Below are 23,576 nucleotides of genomic sequence, written 5' to 3' on the forward strand. Positions count from 1 at the left end.
GTCAAAGTATGCAGCAGTTTGAGGACTTTGGCCTCATTTGGTACCTTTAGAACCAAGACTCACCAAACACCATCGTTTAGGCTATTAAAACACATTTTCTGTACCTGAATTTCTTCCTCTTCTAAGATCATAGTAATGGCTTTTAGAAGGCAAAGAGAATACAAGGTGATCTTTATGCTTATATTGCATCGAAACAATTCAAGGGATTCTGGTCTTCCCTCCCTTCAACTCAGGGATCTAATTTATACCCTGATATCCACAACATCCAGTCACCTCCTTGGCGTTTTCTAAGTCCAGGAATATATGATCAAGTTGGATTTAGAATTGGAATGATAGAAGATCCAGTCATAGACCCCATCTGTTCTTTGTTGTTTGGTTTCCTCATGTCTCCAGATTATCCATTCACAGGTTGACTTGTTGGGAACTTGACCATGGTTGTAGTGCTTTCAAGCTGGGTTCCTCCCCTCACCGGGAAGACAGTGTGAAAGGCAAAAAATACTGAATTCTCGCCTGGCAGTGTGGGTCATATCCACTGTTTTGGGATTTAAAAGTGCATCTTCATGTTGTTAGGCGAGGTGGTCCGACCTCGAAAATGCCTGGTCGCACTTCTGGCACTGAAAGGGGCGGTGCCCTGTGTGTTGGCGGTATGCCCGGTCAGTTCATCTGAGCGGGCAGATTTCCACCCGCAGCCATCCCAGTCACAGCGGTAAGGTTTCTCACCTGTGTGGGTTTGCAGGTGTGCCTTGAGATGAGAACTCTTCGGGTAGGTTTTGCCGCAGCCTGCGTAATCACGAGTGTGAGTGGCCGTCCTTTTCTGGGGCCACGACCTTCTCCCCCTCTTTGGCTGGGGCTTCTCTGGCCTGCAGGAACTGGATGGCGTGAGCTCTTGGTAATGGAGCGGTGGGACCTGCAGCTGCATCTCGTCGGGCAGGAAGGGAGGGTAGTTGGGCCCGGGGTGGGGATGGAAGCCTGGGGGTAGCGGCAGGGCAGGATGGCAGTCCCTGCTGCTCAGCAGTTCCTCTGCACCCAGGGTCGGGGTGGTCCTGCTGGGGAGCTGCCTCCCCAGGGGAAAGTCATGCGCAGGCAGCCGGTGGCCATTGCTGAGAGGGCGTCCAGTGCCCAAGTGGGCATCAAGGGGCCGACTGACGGTGCACAAGGAGACAGCCTCCTGCTTGATCTTGGGACACATGCGCGCCAGCCTGCTGCTGTAGGGCGCCACCACCATTGGGTGGCTGCCGTCCAGGCTGCCTTTGCTAACACTGATGACCGACGGGCTGTCGTACTCGCTGCCAGGGACACTCAGCGACGCCTTCAACACAAACTTGCCCATCAGCCCGCCACCTGGCGGCTGCGGCTGCTGCAGCGGAATGTACACTGGGTCCAGTTCGGGCCTCAGAAGCTAGGTCACGAAGCCGCCGGAGGGGCTCACGTCGTTGATGTCTACCAGGTTGAAGGGAGCTGTTGGAGGGGGTGCAGACTCCCGGCCATAGAAGAGGCCGCCGCTGTGTTGCCCGGCGCCACGCCTGGGTCGCCCCTGATCTAACACTATTCATAATATTCTATTATCCTTTTATTGCGTTGGATATGTAGTCATGTTTCACCTTTCCCTCTCGATATTGGTAATTGTGTCTTTTCTCTTTTTTCTTAATTAGTCTTATGAGAGAGTTTGTATTTATCCATATATTTTCCGTTTACATCATTCTTCATTCCTTTGTGTATATCGGGTTTTCTGTTTTGTCTCATTTTTCTTCTGCCTGAAGCATTTAAAAAATTTCTTATAGTATAGAATGCAGACAGTGAATTCTCTTTATTTTTGCTGCCCTAAAAAGTTTTTATTTTGCCTTTATTTTGGAAGGGTATTTTTGCTGGATATAGAATTATGTTGACTTTTTTCTTTTGATAATTTAAACATGTCTCTCTATTGTGTGTGGTTTTTTTTTCTTTTTTGGCTTTCATTGTTTTTCATAAGTCTGCAATAATTCTTCTTTGTTCTTTTCTGCGTAATAGTTTTTTCCCTTTGGCTGCTTTTAAAAGTTCCTGTTTTCAGTAATTTGTTTTTAAGATTTCTATACCTGTATGTATGTGTGTGTTTGTTTTATATATATGTGTTTACAGTTGAAACACTTTAGTCATTGTATCTTCAAATGTTTTTCCCTCACAGACTCCAATTACAATTATGTTGGTTCTCTTGATGTTATTCCACAGGTTACGGAGGTAACCTGTGGAATAACAGGTTTTTCCACAGGTTTTTCAGCCTTCTTTCTCTTTACAGTTCAATTTTAATAGTTTCTATTATTGTGTCGTCAAGCTAAGGATCTTTTCTTTTGCAGTGTGTAATCTATTCATCCTATCCAGTAAATTTTTCATTTCAGATACTGTATTTTATTTCTAGAACTCCTTTTTTTTTTGGTCTTGCATCTCTTCACAATGTGCCTGGTTTTCTTTAAATCAGTGAATAATTTGTAATAGCTGTTTTCAAGTCTTTGTTTGCTAATATCTTTGTATTCTAGGCTTATTTGTATTGACAGATTTTTCTTCTGGTTATGGGTCACTTTTTTTTTTTTGCGTCTGCACATGTCTGGTAAATTTTGATTAAATTCTGAACATTTTGAATCTTACACTGTTGAGTGGATTTTGTTGTCTTTTATTTTTAAAATATATATATTTATTTATTTATTTGCTGTGTTGGGTCTTCATTGCTGCCTGTGGGCTTCCTCTAGTTGTGGCAGGCGGAGGCTACTCTTCATTGCGGCACACAGGCTTCTCATTGCGGTGGTTTCTCTTGTTGTGGAGCATGGGCTCTAGGTGCACAGGCTTCAGTAGTTGCGGCATGTGGGCTCAGTAGTTGTGGCGTGCGGGCTCTAGAGCGCAGGCTCAGTTATTGTGGCCCGTGGACTTAGTTGCTCCGTGGCATGTGGGATCTTCCTGGACCAGGGATCGAACCCATGTCCCCTTCATTGGCAGGCAGATTCCCAACCACTGCACCACCAGAGAAGTCCCTGTTGTCTTCTTTTAAATAATACAGGACTTTGTTATGTCAGGAGATTGAGTTACTAGAGGTGAACTCAGTCCCTTCAAGTGTCGCCTTTAAGCTTTGTTAGAGTGGGTATAGTGTAATTTTTATGGCAAGAATAGTTTTCCTTGTTACTAAGTCATAACCCTTCAGAGATATTTATTGAATTCCTTGGGTTTTCAATGTTTATGTTCCACTCTCACTGCTTCCAACTTTTAAGACATCTCCCAGTCCCATTTGAGCTCTGAGAGTTGTTGAACTTAAAATTCCTTGCTCATTTTTGCCTTCCTTTGTGCAGTTTTACCATATTGTGTGATTTGCTGTTAGTAGCATACTCAAGGGGACCCCATGAAGATTTCTGGAGCTCTTTTTCTATATAGCTTCCTCATCTGGATCTCTCCCCCACAAATTCCAGCTGCCTTTGCCTCCTTGAACTCTAGTCTTTATTCCTTCAACTCAGTGATACCACTCTGTTTGAGATCCCCTCCCTGCACAATGATCTGCAAATTGACTTTAGGCAGGAAACCAGGATGATGGTAGAATTCATGTAGTTTGTTTTCCTTTTCTCAGGGATCGTAGTCTTACATGGTTTGTTTTCCAGTATCTGGAAGCAGACATTTTGCATATATTTTCCAATTTTCTGATTGTTTGCAGTGACAGATTAAATTCAGTCACAGTTACTATGTCATGGTTGAAATCAGAAGTCCCCTTTTCTTCTTAGGAAGGTAAATGTGGCTAGTAGAAAATGTGTAACTGAGAGAGTGGAGGCAGGGTTCTTGAATAAGAGCAGTATGCATGAAGTCAGGACAACCATGTACGGTCAGGTGTTACACTGCATTGTGAGTGATACCCCTGAAGGTGTGTGGTGCACAGCTTAAATGACAGCTTTGCATGTAGCAGCGCTTAGTGAGGATACAAGTGAGAACATGTAGATGTGGAATTGATGGGACCTTCTCTTTTTTTTTTTAATTTTCAGTACTTTATTCTTAAAAAGAAAAATAATAAAAGGAAATCAGAGAAGGAAACTGCTCCAAATCCATGCCAATTTGGGGACATCCAAGAGTAGAAAATTAATTTAAACAATATTCACTGTTTAGTCATTGAGATGGCACCTCTTCTTAATTGAGTTTGTAGTGTGAGGTGAAGTGAGCCATTGGAGGTGATGTCAAGGTTTTTATTTTATATGATTTATTTATCACTATGGAGGTGAATAAGCCTTATTCACAAGGATTTTGTGAGGCTTAAATGTGCATGTGAAAATGCTTTCCAAATGACAAAGGAGTATACAGTTTGAAGTGTTGTGTATTGCTGAAGTCTACCCTCTGGGAACTTCCCTGGTGGTCCAGTGGTAAAGAATCCGCCTTGCAATGCAGGGGATGCGGGTTCGATTCCTCGTCAGGGAACTAAGATCCCACATGCCCCGCGGGGCAACTAATAAGCCCATGTGCCACAACTACTGAGCTTGTGTGCATCAACTAGAGAGCCCACATGCCACAAACTATAGAGCCCACTCACTCTGGAATTCGCGTGCCATAACTACAGAGCCCGTGCCCCCTGGAACCTGTGCACCACAACTAGAGAAGAGAAAACCTGCACACCACAACTAGAGAGAAGCCTGCGCACCAGGACGAAGGCCACGCTCCCCAGCGAAAGATGCTGCATGCCTCAACAAAGATCCCGGGTGCTGCAACTAAGACCCAACGTAGCCAAAAATAAATAAAACTTTAAAAAATATATCATTCACAGTAGTGTCAGATGCTTCACCTTCAACAACAATAACAACAACAACAACAAAACGAAGTCTGTCCTCTGGATCTCTACAGAAAAGCCTACATGATGCCCTTGTGTCATAAGTGACCTGAAAACGTTACTGTAACTCCAAAATATCAGAATTCATATACAAAGAGGAATTTTTTTCCTCTCTTTGAAGAATTTAGTCTAGTATATGAGAGTTTCTTAGTCTCAGGGTAATCTGTGTAGACAGACCTTTAAAAAAATCCCTTTACTTCAGAAGAGACTGTTAAGACAAACTGGAGTGAATACCAGTGGAGTAGTAAACACTTTTTGTAAGTTGAGAAGATAAAACATTGTTTTCAATGATGCAGTCACCTCAGAATGAAGATGAAGACTGAAGTTTATGATGGAGTCAGCTCAGAGGTCATAGCCAAAAGTGCAGAAGTAACAGCAGTTTTTGAGGCCTTTGTAGAAGATTAACATGTTCCATTATCAAAAGCATTACCACCCCATTTTACCTTCCTACGTTTTCCTTTGCGCTCATCCTTCTATATTATTAGAGGGAAAAGAATGCTTACACTTTTCCATGGTCAGGACATGGAAAGTGGGACGAAAAGTCCCACTTTTTCCCCAGTGAAATCATCATCTATAAGAAATGGACAAGGCCCAAATAAAGATTACTTCTAAGTGAGTTGATTTTCTCTGCCTGATTTCTCTTGATTCCAGCCAGATTTTGTTGGTGACAATGTGTGAGAGAAAATTTCCTGATTTCGTGACTTCCAGAAAAGGTCATTTTCACAGCATTCTGAAAAGGCAAAGCAGTTGTTAACGTTTAAAAATATAGTTGAAATCCTTGATTTTATCTTTATTCATTCTATTCAATTATTTTAGATATCTATGTTTTTAGGTGTTCTGGGCTATTTATTTCATTGACTGTTGCATTATACTGTACCCTAATTAAACATAATTTGTGTATTTCTACATATGTTAATATTATTATGAATACTTATTAATACACAGTTTTGTTATCTCAATTGATTTTGAAAGGTATCTGCCAAAAAGCATCATAAACTCACTCTTCTAATTATTAAACCAGAATGTAAAGTTATTTTGTTTTACTTTGTTTTATTCTATAATTTATTCTAAGTACAAAGAGCATTGTCTGTTACATACAGGAATTCAGTCATTTTATTGGATGAAAAATTATAGATGTAAAACTCTATCTGCCAGAAAAAAAAGTTGCCTTGAAACTCAGTCAGGTATGAATTAAAAACATCTCTTTTAGACGAGGATGATTTGACAATTTCCTTATCACATACACACATCAATTGTTGTGGTGTTTCTTTGTATAGAAAACAATGTAAGAAGACTTATGAAAAAATTCATAAAAGATATGAGTTGTATGCTTTATTTAACCAACATTTATTCAGCATACACTTTGTGTCAGGCTCTGTGCTTGGTATCTGGGATTATAAAGGTGACATGGGTATGGTCCTCCTCCTGGAAGAGCTTGTAATTTGTTGGGGAAGACAGTCATGTGAACAGGTAAATAACAGTATAACCTGGAAAGTGCTTTAATAGAAATGATTAAAGTGTCACGAAGTAGAGGTTAAAACAGCTACTTCTGTCCAGAGAGTTGGTGCATCTTTTGCTGGTGTACTAGGTGAAGGCATGGTGAGTGGGAAGACTGGGTAAGGGAGAGGCTTTAGGTGTACTTTACAGTAGCCACTGGCAACATGTGACTAAACTTCTAGCAACTAGTTACAATAAATAGCACATATTTAAAGTATAAAGTTTAATAGGAAACTATCACCACAATCAAGATAATGAACATGTATATATATCCCTTTCTAAAATTTTCTCATGCCCATTTGTATATCTTTTCTGCCTAGATTAGTTTTCATTTTCTAGAGTTTTTAAATAAATAAAGCCACACAGAATGTCCTTTTCGTCTGGCTTCTTTCACTCAGCATAATTACTTTGAGATTTATCCATGTATCAATAGTTTATTCTTTTTTATTGCTTAATGGTAATTCCTATACCACAATTTGTCCCTTGTCCTGTTGATGGGTACTTGGGTTATGTCCAATTTCTGATTATTACAAAAAAGCTCTTGTGACCATTCTTAAACAAGTATTTGTGTGGATATTTATATGGTAGATATCTATAAGCTTAAGAAACTGCCGAACACTTTTTCCACAGTAGTTATCTAATTTTGCATTCCTACTTGGAGTATATGAGTTTCAGTCCCTCTACATCCTTGTATGGATACACTTGGTATGGTCATTGTTTTAAAATTTAGCCATTCTAATAGGTGTGTGGTGGTATCTTGTGTTTTTGTTTTAATAAATTTATTTATTTTTGTCTGCGTTGGGTCTTTGTTGCTGCGCGCAGGCTTTAGTTGCAGCGAGCGGGAACTACTCTTTGTTGTGGTGCACGAGCTTCTCATTGCGGTGGCTTCTCGTTGCGGAGCATGGGCTATAGGCGTGTGAGCTTCAGTAGTTGTGGCATGCAGGCTCAGTAGTTGTGGCACTCGGGCTTAGTTGCTCCGCGGCATGTGGGGTCTTCCCGGACCAGGGCTTGAACCCATGTACCCAGCTTTGGCAGGTGGATTCTTAACCAGTGCACCACCAGGGAAGTCCCTCTCATTGTGGTTTTAATACATATTTTCCTAATTACTAATGACATTGAGCATCTTTTCATGTGCTTACTTGCCATCTTTTATCCTGTGTGGTGAAGGATCTTCACATTTAAGTCTATTTTTAAATAAGATTATTTTCTTATTACTGAGTTTTGAGATTGCTTTAAATAATCTGGGTGCAAGTCCTTTATGAAATGTGATTTATGGATATTTTCACCCACTTTCTGGGTGGTTTTATTTCATTCTCTTGAGTATGTTTTGAAGAGTAATAGTTTTTATTTTTGATGAGATTCAGTTTTTCAAGTTACTGTTTTATGGATTGTCCTTCTGGTATTGTGATCTAAGAAATCTTAACCTAACCAATGGTCACAAAAGTTTTCCCTTGTATTTACTTCTGCAACTTTTAAAATTTAGTTTTACATATAGGTCTGTGATCCATTTTGAGTTTGTTATTTAATATGGTATGAGGTATGGATTTGAAGTTCATTTCTTTGTATATGATTTTCAACTGTTAAAGCACCATTTGTTGAAAAGATTATTCATTCTCAAATGAATTCATTTGCATGTTTATAAAAAATTTTCCATATATTTATGTGTCTTTTTTCTGTGCTTTATAGTGTTTCTATTGATCTTTGGCTGTTTTTATGCAATACCACACTTGTTTGATTACTGCAGCTTTGTAATATGTCTTGAAATCAGGTAGTGTTACTGTTCTAAATTTGTTCTTTTATAGTGTTTGGTTATTTTAGGTCCTCTGCATTTTCATATACATTTTAGTACTGTTTTGTCAATTGCTACAGAAGAAAAGCCTTCTGGGATTTTGACTGGGATTGCTTTAAATCCACAGATAAGTTTGGAGAGAAATGACATCTTGACAATATCAATCAAGTTTTCTGACCCTATGGGAAGATAATATAATTTTGTTTATTTAGATCATTTTAGTTTCTCTGAGCAATATTTTATAGTGATCTCTATATAGGTCTCTCACATATATTATTAGATTTATAAGTATTTCATACTTCTTGATGTTGTTATGTATAGTATTGTTTTTATTTTATTTTGCTATTTTTTTAAAAGACTTTAAAAAATTATTTTATTTATTTATTTATCTTTGGCTGCATTGGGTCTTTGTTGCTATGCACGGGCTTTCTCTAGTTGTGGTGAGCGGGGGCTACTCTTCATTTTGGTGCATGGGCTTCTCACTGTGGTGCATTCTCTTATTGTGGAGCATGGGCTGTAGGCACACAGGCTTCAGTAGTTGTGGCTTACGGGCTCTAGAGCGCAGGCTCAGTGGTTGTGGTCCACGGGCCTAGTTGCTCTGTGGCATGTGGGGTCTTCCTGGACCAGGGCTCGAACCCGTGTCCCCTGCATTGGCAGGCGGATTCTTCACCACTGTGCCACCAGGGAAGCTCCTATGGTATTGTTTTTAAAATTCAATTTCTGATTATTAGTTACCAGTATATAGAAATATAATTGAGTTTTGTGTGTTGACATTTTGTCCTGCACAGATTTTTAAAACTTATTAATTCCAGTACTTTTTTGTAGATTCCATTCTATAGAGATATTCTGTTGATGGTCATGTAGTCTGTGAGTGAAGTCTCTTTTACTTCTTGGTTTCTAATTTGGATGCCTTATTATTTATTTTTTTCTTTTCTGATTGTACTTTATTGCAACTAGTTTAATTTTGAATGGAAGTGGTGAGAACAGAACAACTTGATTTGTTTTGGATCTTAGAGGAAAAGTATTTAGTCTTTTACCATTAAGTGTGATGTTAGCTGTAGGCTTTAATGTAGTGCCATTTATTAGACTGAGGAAGTTTCCTTCTGTTAAAACTTCTGAGAGATTTTTCCAGGAATGGACGTTGGGTTTGCCTTATGCTTTTTTTTGATCTATAGAGATGATCACATGGCTTTTCTTTTTAAATTTGTTACTATATGGGGGAGTTACAGTGATTGATTTTTTATTGTTAAACCAAGTTGCATTATGCAGATAAGCCCCATGTGGTCATGAAGAATTAATCTTTTTATATGTTGTTGGAATTTGTTAAAATTTCTTCACATGTTGATGAACATAGGTAGTTTTCTTTTCTCCTAATGTCTTTTTGTCTGATTTTGACAGCGGGTTAATGCTGGATTCATAGAATAAGCTGGGCAGTATTCCCTCTTTTTAAATTTTCTAGAAGAGTTTGTGTATAATTGATATTCTCTCTCCCTTAAATATTTGTTGTTACCAGTGAAACCATCTGGGTCTGGAGATTGTTTTTGTTGGAGGATTTTTAACTAAAAATTCAGCTACTTGGATGATTGATTTCTTCTTGTTTAAACTTTGGTATTTGTACTTCTCAAAGAATTTGTTTATGTCATTTAAGTTGTTGAATGTAAGTTGTTTATGTCATTTAAGTTGTTGAAATAGAGTTCATAATATTTGCTTATTATCCTTTTAATATCTGTAGAATTTGTAGTAATGTCACTGTTCTTATTCTTGATATTGCTAATTCCTTTCTTTTTTCCCTTGATCACTCTGACTAAAAGTTTATTAGTTTTACCGATCTTCTCAAAGAACCAGCTTTGGATTCAGTGGTTTTCTTTATTTTATTTTCTCATTTCTTTGATTTCTGGTGTGATTTTATTATTTGCTTTCTCTTTACTTCAGGTGTAATTTTTTCTTTTTAAATTTTAGATTTTGAAGTCATTAATTTGAGACTTTTCTTATTTTCTAATATAGGTTGTTAGTGCTATAAATTCTCCCCTCTCCTCAAGTACTCCTTTAGTAACATTTCACAAATTTTGATATGAGTAGTTATTTTCATTTAGGTTAAATAGTTTCTGATATCTCTTTGATTTCTTCTTTGACCCATGAATTATTTAGAAGTGGTTGTTATTCAGTTTACAAATATTTGGGGAGAATATCATTTTAGGGATATTTCTGTTGCTGATTTCTAGTTTAATTCCATTACGGTCAGAGAACGTACTTTGTGTGAATTGAGCCCTTTTAAATGTACTGAGTCTTGTTTTATGGCCTGGAATATGGTTTGACTTGGCAGATGTTCTTCTACTGTTGGTTGGTGGAGTGTTTTCTAAATCAGATCATTTTGGCTTACAGTATTGTTCAGGTCTTTTATATCCTTTCTGATTTTCTTTTAGGTTGATTTACCAGTTGTTGAGAGAGGGGAATTGAAATCTCTGACTAGAGTTGTGAGTGTTTTATTTATCCTTGCAGTTATATTAGTTTGTATACATATATTTTGAAGCTCTATTATTATATGCATTAATGTTTAGGATTTTTATATCCTCTTGATGAGTTGACTGCTTTATCATGAAATGGCCTCCTTTATCCCTGTTAATATTCTTTGCTCATAAATTTACTTTACATGATATTAATAAATATACTTCAGCTTTCTTTTCATGTGTTAGTATTGTATACTTTTTCCTTGTTTTTAACTTTGTTCTATTTAAAGTGCCTTTATTTTAGGCAGCATGTACATTGAGTTTTGCATTTTTACCCAGTCTGAAATCTTTGGTTTTAAACTGGAAATTTTAATGTGGTGTTTGATATGGTTAGAGTTAAAAGCATCATCTTGCTGTTTGTTTTCTGTTGATATTTATCTCACATGTTCTTTGTTGTTCTTTTTCTGCCTTCTTTTTAGGATAAATTGAGTATTTTTATGATTCTATTTTGTATTCTTTGTCACCTTATTAGGAAAACCTTTTTGTTGTTAATTTAGTGGTTGTGTTAGGATTTATAGTATACATTTTCAACTTATCTTAATGTACCTTAAGGGATACCATGTCATTTCATGTATAGTTCAAGCACCTTACCATACTGTACATCCATTTCTCCCATCCCAGCTTTTGTGTTATTGTTGCCATACATTTTACTTTTACATATGTAATAAATCCAACACCAGATCCTTGTTATTTTTGTTTAATCCATCATCTTTTAAAGAAATTTAAATAATAAAAACCCATATACATTTATTAAGTTACCATTCCCATTGCTCTTTATTTCTTAGTATAGATCTGCATTTCCATCTGGCATCATTTTCCTTGTGTTTGAAGAACTTTAATATTTCTCACAGTGGAGATCTGTTGTTAGTGAATTCCTTTCGGCTTTTGCATGTCTCAGAAATTCTTGAGTAGTTCTTGTTTTTAAGAAAGTATTTTTGCTAGGTATAGAATTCTAGATGGGTAGCTTTTTCTTTCAGCATTTTAAAGATTTGCTCCAGTGTCGTCTTGTTTTTATAATTTCCAGTGTGGAATCTAATGTCATTTTTGTTTCTCTCTATGTAATGTGTATCTTTTTTCTCTGTTTGCTTTTAAGATTAAAAAAAATTACTGGCTTTGAGCAATTTGATTATGATATGACTTGGTGTATGCATGTCTTCATGTTTCTTTTCCCTGGTATTTGTTGAACTTCTTTGATCTGTGAGTTTATAATTTTCATCAAATTGGGGCAAATTTTGGAAACTTTCTTCAGATAATTTACTGTGCCCCCTCACCTTCAGAAACTCCAATTATATGGGGAAGGACTCTTGGACTTGTGCCACAGCTCACTTCATTAAAAAAAAATCCTCTTTTCTCTTTGTGTTTAATATTGGATTGTTCTGCTATGTCTTCAAGTTTACTACCTTTTCTTCTGCCATGTTTAATCTTCCATCAATCTCGTTCTGTGTAATCTTCATCTCATACATTATAGTTTTCATCTCCAGACGCTTGATTTGTGTCTTTTTTTTTTAAGCTTTTAAAAATTTATTTATTTTTGGCTGCTTTGGGTCTTTGTTGCTGTGTGTGGGCTCTCTCTAGTTGTGGCGAGGGGGGGCTTACTCTTTGTTGTGGTGCACGGGCTTCTCATTGTGGTGGCTTCTCGTTGTGGAGCACAGGCTGTAGGTGCGTGGGCTTCAGTAGTTGTGGCACGCAGGCTCAGTAGTTGTGGCACATGCGCTTAGTTGCTCCGGGACACGTGGGATTGTCCCAGATCAGGGCTTGAACCTGTGTCCCCTGCATTGGCAAGCAGATTCTCAACCACCGTGCCACCGGGGAAGTCCCCGATTTGTGTCTTCTTATATCTTCCACATCTCTAAAACTTTCTGAACACATGGAATAGTTATAGTAACTGATTTAATATCCTGGTTGGTTGGTTCTTACATCTGTGTCAGTTGTGGTTGGAGTCAGTTGATTTTTCCCCTCTCTGTATGGTTTGTACCTTTTTGCTTCTTTGTACGGCTAGTAATTTTTTATTAGTTTTCAGATTTTATTGTGATTTTACCTTGTTGGGTGCTGTATATTTTTATATTACTAAAACTATTCTTGAACCTTGTTCTGGATGTAGTTAAGTTACTTTGAAACATCTTAATCCTTTTTGGTATTTTTAAGATTTGTTAGGTGGGTCCAGAGTAGTGCTTGGGCTGGGGCTGATTATTCCTCACTACTGAGGGAGTCTGTTTTATGTACTCTACCAGTGCCTCAAGACTCATGAAATTTTTCAGTCTTGCTGCTGGGAGCAGATACTATTACTGGCCCTGTGCTTGACACTTTTTATCTTTTGGGGTTATTCTTTCTCCAACTTTAGGTAGTTTCCTTACATGCATGTGCTGATCATTACGCAAGGGGAACCCTCTTGTAGGAGTTTGCTTGATCTCAGTGCTGCTCTCTGGCTTTCCATCCTGCTTATTCTGTGAGGTCCATGTTATGAATTCACTGCGTCTATCAGTCTCCACCTTCACATCCCCCTAGTACCTCTGCTTGGGAACTTTCTCACGTCAGTAAGTTTGATCATTTGTAGGGCTCATCTGATTTGTTTCTTGACTCTCAAAGATCACTGTCCTTTGTCGCCTGTTGTCCAGTGTCTTGAAAATTGTTGTGTCATTTATTTTCTCTGTTTTATGCTTTTTTTCAGGCACAAGTATAAATGCAGTCCTTATTATTGCCTATGACTCTGTCTTTACTGGAAACAGAACTTCTGCCTGTTTATATTTAAATTAGTTTTTTTGTTTATTTTTAATAATTCTTTTCTTTATTATTATTATTTTTGGATGTGTTGGGTCTTAATTGCGGCCCGTGGGATCTTCGTTGAGGCATGTGGGATCTTTTTTGTTGTGGCATGTGCTCTCTTCATTTCTGCGCTCGGACTTCTCTATAGTTGCAGCGTGAGGGTTTTCTCCCTCTAGCTGTGGCCTGCAGGCTCGAGGGCACGTGGGCTCTGTAGTTGTGCGCAGGCTCCAGAGCGTGTGGGCTCTGTAGTTTGTGGCATGCAGGCTCTCTCGTTGAGGCATGTGAGCTCAGTGGTTGTGGCGCATGGGCTTAGTTGCTCTGTGGTGTGTGGGATCTTAGTTCCCCGACCAGGGATTGAACCCATGTCCCCTGCATTGCAAGGCAGATTCTTTACCACTGGACCACTGGGGAGGTCCCTAAATTAGTTTTAAAAAATAAAATTCATTTTCTCAGTTGCGCTAGCCACATTCTAAGTACTTAGTAGCCACATATATCTAGTGGCTACGATATTGGAGAGTACAAGTATAGAATATTTCCATCATTGTAGAAAGTTCTGTTGGACTGTACTTCACTAGGCCGTGTATTGTTATATTGGGTTGGCCAAAAAGTTCGTTTGGGTTTTTCTGTAAGACGTTACAGAAAAACCCAAACGAACTTTTTGGCCAATCCAGTATGTAATGTGCTTATATATGTAATAGAAGCTCATATAAAAAGTGTAATTAGGGCTTCCCTGGTGGCGCAGTGGTTGGGAGTCCACCTGCCGATGCTGGGGACACGGGTTCGTGTCCCGGTCCCGGAGGATCCCACGTGCCGCGGAGCGGCTGGGCCCGTGGGCCATGGCTGCTGGGCCTGCGCGTCCGGAGCCTGTGCTCCGCAGCGGGAGAGGCCACAATAGTGAGAGGCCCGCGTACCGCAAAAAAAATAAATAAATAAATAAATAAAATCACACCTGGGAATGCAGGTTTTCTAAAAAAAAAAAAAGTGTAATTAGATTTATGTTTTGTTTTTGCCATAAACATAATAATTAAGTTTATGTTTAAGTTAAGCTTATATATTTCTGTTTACACAAAGGCATCTAGCTTGTTAATTTTGAGTTAATCAAATTTATATAACTTATATAGTGGATTGTGAAACTGGGACTGGGTTTCAGCTTCATTGCTCTTTTCTCTGCATTATAGCATGGTGAGAAATTTCTGGCTTGTTGTGTCATGTCTTATTTTGAATTGTTTGTTTCTTGTGGCACTTATCATTCTGATTGATAATGTTCTGGACCCTTTGTATTCACAGGCCTAAGACAGTGCCTGGCATGCAGTAGGTGCTTAAATACTTGTTTATTCAAAAAATATTTATACACTTACTTGAGCCTGACATTCTGTATGGGATATAAGACTAATTTCTGTTGCAAACCTAATAGACTATGAATATGCATTCATCCATAGAGAGACTACAACACCCTAAAAGTAGAATGAACCTATGTCCTGAAAACTTAAACTAGATTTCCAGTCATTCTACCCGGTGAGATGTGGAGTGGCATAGCTGATCTCACTTACAATCTAACAAAAAATAGTGCTCCCCTTTCCTCAGTGAATGTCGGAGCTATTTCATGTAGAGAGCAATATCCAACAGTTAAATAAGAACTCTTGAAGAGTATCTATGAATGTTAGTTAACTAGCTGGCTTCATGAAATATGGAAGCGAGAATCCAGCTTTTATAGGAGAAATACCTTCCATACTTAGGAAACCAATTTTCTTCAGTCCAATCTGTTGTAAATTGAGAAATTGGGGATAGTTTAGTCAATATTTAAGTTTCTTGTTTTGACTTGGCTGTTTAATCTACTTAATTGTTAAGAAAGAATTTCATATTCAAGTATCAAATGCTTATGCTATTACATGGTTAGTTATGCTTGTTACTATTTAATACAATTGTTTAAAAACAGGTCATGTCATGCTTTGGTGATGCAAGCAAATATTGAATAGATGTTCACAGGCATTTGTTTCAGTTAACTTTGGTCTTAAAAAGAAATAGGATTATTATTCAGTTTTTTGACATGACAAAATTAATCTGAAAAATCAAAATAAATAACTACTATAAAATAGAGTGTATATCTCTTTTACAAATGAAATCACTATCTCTGAGTTATAAAGTTTGAAAATGCATTTGTCAGATATGTAATTTATTTGTATTCTGACTTATCTAAAAAAGAATTTGAGTTGGACATATTCACTTGCTAGAGAAAGGAAATGATTAAAATTTCCTAACTAGTACACATTTACTCTTTTAATAGTCATTTTATTAATAATAACTGCATTTTAGAATTTGGTTTGAGTCATTTTTGCAGTAAAGTTCTGTTTTAAATAATTTCAGAAGTCTTTACAAATGCATGGAGCAAAATTTAGACTTTCAGAGATTTGCTCTGAGATTTAAGGTATTTTAGTAGCTATATCCAAATGTACTTTTGTTAACCAAAGCTATTTTGTTGTGCCTTATCCTAATTCTCTGAGATATAAACTAATTTTTGAGATTAGATAAAACCATTAGTTCAGTAAATAAGTACTTTATGTTCAACACTGTGCTAAGTGCTTTGAGGATAATAAAGATGTATTGGATGTGGCAGTGCAGCTTTATATATCTAACAGAAGAGAAAATATGTATACTATACTAAGAATACAAATATAAACATTTTTGGATTCTTATAGACATGTTTTAGAAAAAAACCTATAAAAAAAACTCAGTGAGTAAATGGGCTAACATGACTGTCTTTTCCCCCTTATGTATCTAACCTTATTGTTAAAATAAAAACCACTAGTACAGGGCTTCCCTGGTGGCGCAGTGGTTGAGAATCTGCTTGCTAATGCAGGAGACATGGGTTCAAGCCCTGGTCTGGGAAGATCCCACATGCCGCGGAGCAACTAGGCCCGTGAGCCACAACTACTGAGCCTGCGTGTCTGGAGCCTGTGCTCCGCAACAAGAGAGGCCGCAGTAGTGAAAGGCCTGCGCACCGCGATGAAGAGTGGCCCCCGCTTGCCACAACTAGAGAAAGCCCTCGCACAGAAACGAAGACCCAAGACAGCCAAAAAATAAATAAATAAACAAATGTGGGGTTTAAAAAAAAAAAAAAGAAAAAAGAAAAAACCACTAGTACAAGACTCTATAGTTAAATTTGTATAAGCAGTCTCAAAATATTACGGTACATTGTACGGTACAGCACAGTACAGTTAAACAGGTAGTATTGTGTACATAGTGCCAATAGATATGTGGGGAATGAATGCTTGTGAAAACTGTTCTTCTTGAGGCTTTGTATCAGTAACTAACTTACACCTTCCATCATTTTCAAAGTGCAGATCGTTACCCATTAGTGGGTTAAGAAATCACTTTAGTGGATCTCAGAGAGCATGATTAAGAAATGGAACAGTATCACATGCACTTAGAGGATTGTTTTTGTAAAATTAGTTTGTTATTTAAATATACATTTGTGTACACTAGGTGATATAAAATGTATTTAACAGTGAGTGGATTGTGGTTTTTTTTAAAAAAATTGAAAGCCACAGCTTTAGTAGTTGGTTTTAGCTGTTTTCAGAGTGTCAGTTTCTCTTACTATTTTGTAAGGTGTGAAAATGATTGGATTTTCATATCTGATGTGATGGGTTTGCTCTTTGTTAATGCTGCTTTGCAAAATGCTAGGTACTGGGGTTTAAACTCCACTCCAGATTTTCCTGTATTTGATAACGGGTCTCTTACAACTTTTTTCGTTTTTAGTAGCCTTTAGTCTTTTGGGTCACTGACCTTTAACTCATGTTAGACAACTACCTTTAAAGAAAAAAGACAGCTTTATTGACATTGGAAGCAATAGGCATTTTAATCCATATTAAGGACAATATCTCAGAAATATAAAGAGAGAAACTAGAATATAATTATATAAAAACAAAAACAAAAAAACACAGCATCAAGCAGGAGAAAATTCTTGCAGTTAATGATGTAACCTACCTGGGCCTCATTTTGAAAAGAAAGAGGAGGTTGTTACTAAATCTCTCAGGTTACTTTCTTATACAAATTTGGAACACTTGAGACATTTTTAACTCTCTTTCAGCTCTGGAATTCTACAATTATTTGGAATGATCCTATAAACAGCTTCACTTTCAGGAATTCAGAACCCCTAATGAAGTGGAAGTGAATTGTGTTCACTAATATGTGTGCATTAAAATTACTTTACAAGAGTAAAGAGTCTGGACTGTTTGACAAAGTTGGTATAGAAAAATTAAATGCTCATAGCCTGTATATTGGAAAAAATATCTTAGAACTTTCCGTGAATTGAATGTTTCTTTGAAGCAGGTTGAGGCTATTTATTTTTACCCTGTGTGGTAGGATCATTTTTTGAAATTGTAATGAAAATCAATTGCAAAAGATAATTCAGCATTTAAGTACTCTTTAACTTCTATTTTCTAGGAACACATATAGTTCTTAAAATGAGATTATTTTCAGAATCGTAGCAGGTCATTGCTTTTATTGCTCTTTCACACTACTTGATTTTTGGATATGATTGTCATGGTCTTTGCTGTTAACTTGAACACTCCTACAGTATAGAAAACACAGCTTACTCGACTTGGGAATGTGGTGTGGTATAAGTTGAATAGAGATGAAAAAACAATTTCTTTAGGTCAGAAGTATTTTACATCTGGAAACATACCCTCGAACTCTGGCTGTAGTTTTTCCACATGTGTCATTTATTAGCAAATATATTTCTATGAAATTTTGACAGAGTGTTCTATGGAAATGGTTTTAGAGCCTCTACTCTTTCTTCCTAAGGAAAGCTTTAATTCTAGGCAGAATTTAGCTTTGTTTTGATAAGGTGTTAAATCTTCAGTCAGTGTAGGAGACATTCTTAACCAAAGTATTATGCCTGTACTGTTTTTATCTTTGCTTTAAATTTTTTTAGGAAAAGTGTTTTGAGATATTTGAAAAGGGAGAAATCCTTGATCAAATTTGAGTTGGACTCAGTGTTTTATTTCATTGGCCTTCATGCTTTAGGACATCTGCTTTATAATATGAAAGAGGGTTCCCACTCTCAACCTGCCCTCCCTCTTTCTGGATGCATCTGTTTATTTTGAAGTAACCCTGGTTCTCTATGAGCTGTCAGGTACTGTTGATTCCTTGTATTAGAGCAAGTGAAAATTGGTATGGTTGTGACAGGATATATACGCTGTGTTTCAAGGAGGAATCAGCCAGAGTTTGAACATTGTTCATGTATGTATGGTAGGGTGCTGCTAACTTGGTTCCCGGAGAACATGAGATTGCCATGGCAACAAAAGCTCTTTGAAGGCAGAAATCTTGGCAGAGTGGTTGGGTCTTTTGAAGTGCTGGGTGTTTTGATAGGAAAGGATCCAGTCAGCAATAAGCACACAACTGTCGGCCAGCAGTCAAGGAAAATAAGCATTTCGCTTTTAGCTTTAACTTGAGGGCAAATATATTTTGTTTCCCCCTCAATGCTAATCTTCCTTCAGAACAAATATTTACATGAGGTTTTCTTATCACATGTATGCTGTTTCGGGAATATAAGTTTCCAAGCATGTGCTTTGTGATGTTTTGGCTGGCCTAAAATTGTCTCAATTTTTAGTAGAATCATAGTTGTGTAATGTGTTCTAATACTAATGGGTTCTGATATTAAAAGTAGAGTAGATAAAAATCAGTACAAAGTACTTAGTTCAGAATTTGGTATTGTTTAAGAACTAGAGAAAAACAAAAATAAATCCTTAAACTCCATGATCTGCCTACTGTTTTCAAGATCCTTATCTGACCAACTTTCTTTTTTTTCTCTCTCTCTATTCTCAACTGTTAATCTCAACCTTCATCATGGTTTTGCTCTTGTGGATGTTCAGTCCTGCTTCTGGGCCATCACTCCTGCATAGCATGCCTTCTCATTTTTCTTTCCAAACACTACTCATCTCAGAATTTCCTTCTCAAGTTTCACTTTTGTTATTAAGCTTTCCCTGTCTACTGTAACCTCCAGGAATCTTTTCCTTCCCAAACTCTTGATTAGAATTTACATATTGAATCATTTATAGCTTAATATGATTTTACACATTTTTTTTGTTTATGTGTTTTGTGTTGTGGGTTGGACCAGTTTTTTTAGTAATAAGCTTTTTGTGGTCAGGAATTGTGCCCTCTTGTGTCTTATAATAAAGGACCAGACACATGGCTAGACTTAGTGAAATCTAATTCATTAATGGTTTTAATTTGAACTATGTTAATGTTCAAAAATTATGTTCAAATAATAGACTGTTTAGCTTTTTAGTAGGTTGTATATATAGTCACCATAAACAATGTACTAGCTCGAGGATACTGTGTTATTTTTAATGCTTGTTCCCAGGGCTAATAATTTGTATAGATCTTTTCCCAACCACAATTCTTTTTTTTAAAAAATATTTATTTATTTATTTTGGCTGCACTGGGTCTTAGTTGCGGCACGTGGGATCTTCATTGTGGCATGTGGGATCTTCGTTGTGGCACACAGGATCCTTTGTTGCGGCACGTGGGATCTTTTAGTTGCAGCATGTGGACTTCTTAGTTGCAGCATGTGGACTTCTTAGTTGCAGCATGTGGACTGTTAGTTGCCGGCAACCACAGTTCTTCATCTAAACTGAAGAACCCAGAAAATGATTTGGATGACTTTTCTCAGTTCTCCCAAGAATGATACATAGTTGGTATCATTCTTAATGCCTAGGAAACAAGTGAATTGAGTACATTCAGTGAATGACTTAGGGTACTAGGGCTTAATTCTTATGTGGAACCACAGTTGAGAATGGGACATACATATCATTTCTGTATTACACTCAGTTTCCTCATGTATGAATGACTAGCTTGAATCTTTCTATATGTTGATTTTGTTGTTCTTTTCTATTTCTTTTTCCAATATGCTGGTAAAACTTTTAAGGAAAGCCATTCCTGAGACCAGATGGAAGTTTTGCTATTTGGTTTATTAGAAGCTATTGAAATGATAGCCTAGTTTTAAGCAGCACTATTGTCTGCAGATGTAAAATACAATTCCCACTTTTTAGACTAGATCAATATAAAATAGGGAAATTTTTGGTATTACAAAAACTCTTAAAAGATTTTCTCCCTGTAATCTGTGACTGAAGAGGGGGGTAAAAAGCTACCTGCTGAATCAGGTATTTTAGGATTATTTTATTATTCTGTCTGAAAAAGAATCTATTAATTATTTGCATGCATTTTATACCTAGAAATGTTAAACTTCAACCTTTATTTTTAAAAGTAATTTTTCATTGAAGAAGTATCTAAAGTACATAATTAAGTTCAAAATTCACATTTAGCCCTTTGCTTTTGTTTACTGAACAGGTCTAGGGGAAATGCCTCGGGCCTTAGGGGAGTGCCAGTGTCCTTTGGGTCTGATAAAACTTTAGGGGTAGTCATCATTCACAGGATAGTTATTAGTCCCTTAATATAGGTGGAGTAAAGAAGCTCTGTAGTTAATCATTATGGAAAATGCTTTGATGTTTCATGATTTACATATAGTTCTTTATTGTTTCTGATAGCATGAGTTGTATTTAGATGAATTTTCTTAAAAAAGTAATACTTTGTTTTAATTGTTTTGATTAAAATCTTTATAAAATGTATTATAAATTTTATTATTTTCTTAAAGTTTACCAAATGTCTATCTTTGTCAGGGTTACAGTCATGGATATTTGTTGTACTTTGCTCTAATAGAGTGATGGTGTATCGTATTATGATGAAGGTTGATAGGGTTGTTTGACTTTATGTGAATCTTTTCCTGATTACTGTATGTTTATATGTGGCATTTTAATATTTTATTTCCTTGTTACCTATAGTAATTTCTCAGTTTCTAACAGGAGTAACCAAGTTTTGACTTCTCTTATGTTGTAAAATCTTTATTTAGCTCTATAACCTAACCTGCTAAAAACTGACCTATGGTTAATGAGGTAAGTATTGTTAAAATCAGAGACTGTGTTGCTATTTGAAAGTAGGCTTGGGAGTGATTTTCACCCCTCTTGTGGAGGAGAGCACATGGGCTTTGTTTAAACTCTTTTTCTGGGCTATTTCTCTCATTGTCTCTGGGTATAGTTGATTGCAGTCACTTGATCTATGAGTATGAAATATATGGACTGTTGTCATTTCTCCTTCAGGTGACTTTGATATTAAAATTTTTTAAACACTTGTTTTTTTCTCGTGTGGTAGCAAAATTTATTTGAAAAAGTATCAAAGTAAATGGTTTATATATATTAAATGTGTTCGAACATGAAATTTGAAGCCAGCCAATTGTGAATTAAAGGTATATCAAGTACTTATTAAATAATATAAATATTTTTGGCATAAATGGATTAAGTTGATTGAATTTATAATTATTGATAGTTATATTGCTGCATTAAACTCTAATATGCTGTGATAAGGAACATTCTTTTGAATACATCCTAACCTGTCCTGATGTGATGAAGCCTTTTCTGTAGATGTAAGGGGAAAAAAATTTAAATCATCCCTTTTGGTTATTGAGAGCGGAGACTGGGTTGATCAGTTAAATTCTTGTCAAGGACATTCGTTGGTACTAGGTGGAACATATAGTTAGTTTACTAATATGTTGAGTTCTGTATAGTTCGTGAAACTCATGGTTCTTGTTCGAGCCTTTCTTTAACTCTGGCTTCCTCTCAGTCTTTTGTGCTTGTGAATCTGTCTAGTTCATTGAGTGACGAGGATAGGCAGACTTGTATGCCGAGGACCAGATGTGTCTCTTTCCTCACTGCGATACTCTTGGCTTTTTGTTGACCTTTACATATAAAGGATTTGGCTAAGCTCAGAAGAGAGGAGGTGGGGAACCAACTGATTAGGATTGTTCTGGGTTAAAAAAAAATTCATAAAGGGAGAGAGGATGTTCATTACTGAGAATTGAGTAGGGGCACTGCCCCAGGTTTTTCAGCTCAGCCTCACTAGGGTAAAAAATGGAGGTCAAGTGTCAGGGCAGATAATCTATCCATTGGAGCTCTTCTTATCTGAGGAAATTTGAACACTGTAACCATAGTTGAATTGCCAGAAAGTGTGTGTTGTTTCATATTAAGCTAGTTAATCGAGGAACTTCTCTTTTAGCTAGATAAAAATATATATCAATTTTTGAGCTACTCATTGGTACTAAACAGGAACATAATTTTGATCCCTATTTCTTTGGCTTGGGTTTAATTAGAAACAGTTGAAAAAGCTGGCCCCCGTTATTTTCTTTTCTATCCATTCATATAGTATTACTCTTAGAGCACTAACCTAAGATGAATTAGATTGCTTTTCAGTTAATTTGAAACAAATAGGAGCCATCTGGAAGTGTAGTAACATGACTTTTACTCTGAGTGAAATGGGATGCTATTGAAGGGAATGACATCTGACTTAATGTTTTAACAGTATCTTCTTGGCTGCTGTGTAGAGCATAGTAGAAAGAAGAGACCAATTAGGAGGCTATAGAATATGTGGTTAAATTTTAGATGTACATTGAAAGTAGGACTGATAGCTGTTAGGCCTCAGCAACAGAAAGAATAGAAACTATTAATTGAGAATGGGAAGACTGAAGGAGGAACACATCCTTTTTTTTTTTTTTTTTTTAAAGAAATAAGATTGGGAATCTACTTTCAGACATGTTAAATGCCTATTAGACATCCAGGGGGAGATATTAGTAGGTAATTGGATATTCTGTTCTGGGATACCAGGTAGAGATGTGAACTGGAGATCCCAACTTGGGAGTCACTCTTCTTTGTATTGACATTTATATTGTTTCTACATTTTGCAATTACAAATAATGCTGCAACGAAGAATCTTGTTCATATGTATTCTTGTATTTCTGGAGGCACATTTTCAAGGGAAATTTCCAGAAGTGGAACCACTGGGTCAAAAAGCAAATGCATATGTAGTTTTGTTAGATACTGCCAAAGTCCCTTCCCAAAGTGTTGTGCCCAACTTGCATTCTTACTAGTGATATTTAGTAATGGTCACAGACATTTTAGTGGTGGGAAAAAAACTTATTAGTCATCAAGTATAGGTAATTCACTTCTTTTATAACAACTTCATTGAGATATGATTCACATACCACACAGTTCACACACTTAAGGTGTACAATTCATATATGAAATGTCCAAAATAGCCAAATTTATAAAGATAGAAAAATAGATTAGTGGTTATCTAGGCTGAGTTTTGG

The 23,576-nt window shown here is 36.8% G+C and overlaps 1 protein-coding gene and 1 pseudogene across 13 annotated transcripts in view; one reads left to right on the forward strand and one right to left on the reverse strand.

Moving 5' to 3' along the window:
• Positions 1–23,576, forward strand: part of TCF12 (transcription factor 12) — a 382,195-nt gene that overhangs the window by 20,935 nt on the left and 337,684 nt on the right. The window lies entirely within an intron of this gene.
• The window catches only part of LOC141278128 (Krueppel-like factor 4 pseudogene), a 112,710-nt pseudogene continuing 89,700 nt past the window's right edge, over positions 567–23,576 (reverse strand).

The sequence above is a fragment of the Tursiops truncatus genome, chromosome 2, assembly GCF_011762595.2.
Source record: "Tursiops truncatus isolate mTurTru1 chromosome 2, mTurTru1.mat.Y, whole genome shotgun sequence".
Taxonomy (NCBI): Eukaryota; Metazoa; Chordata; class Mammalia; order Artiodactyla; family Delphinidae; genus Tursiops; species Tursiops truncatus.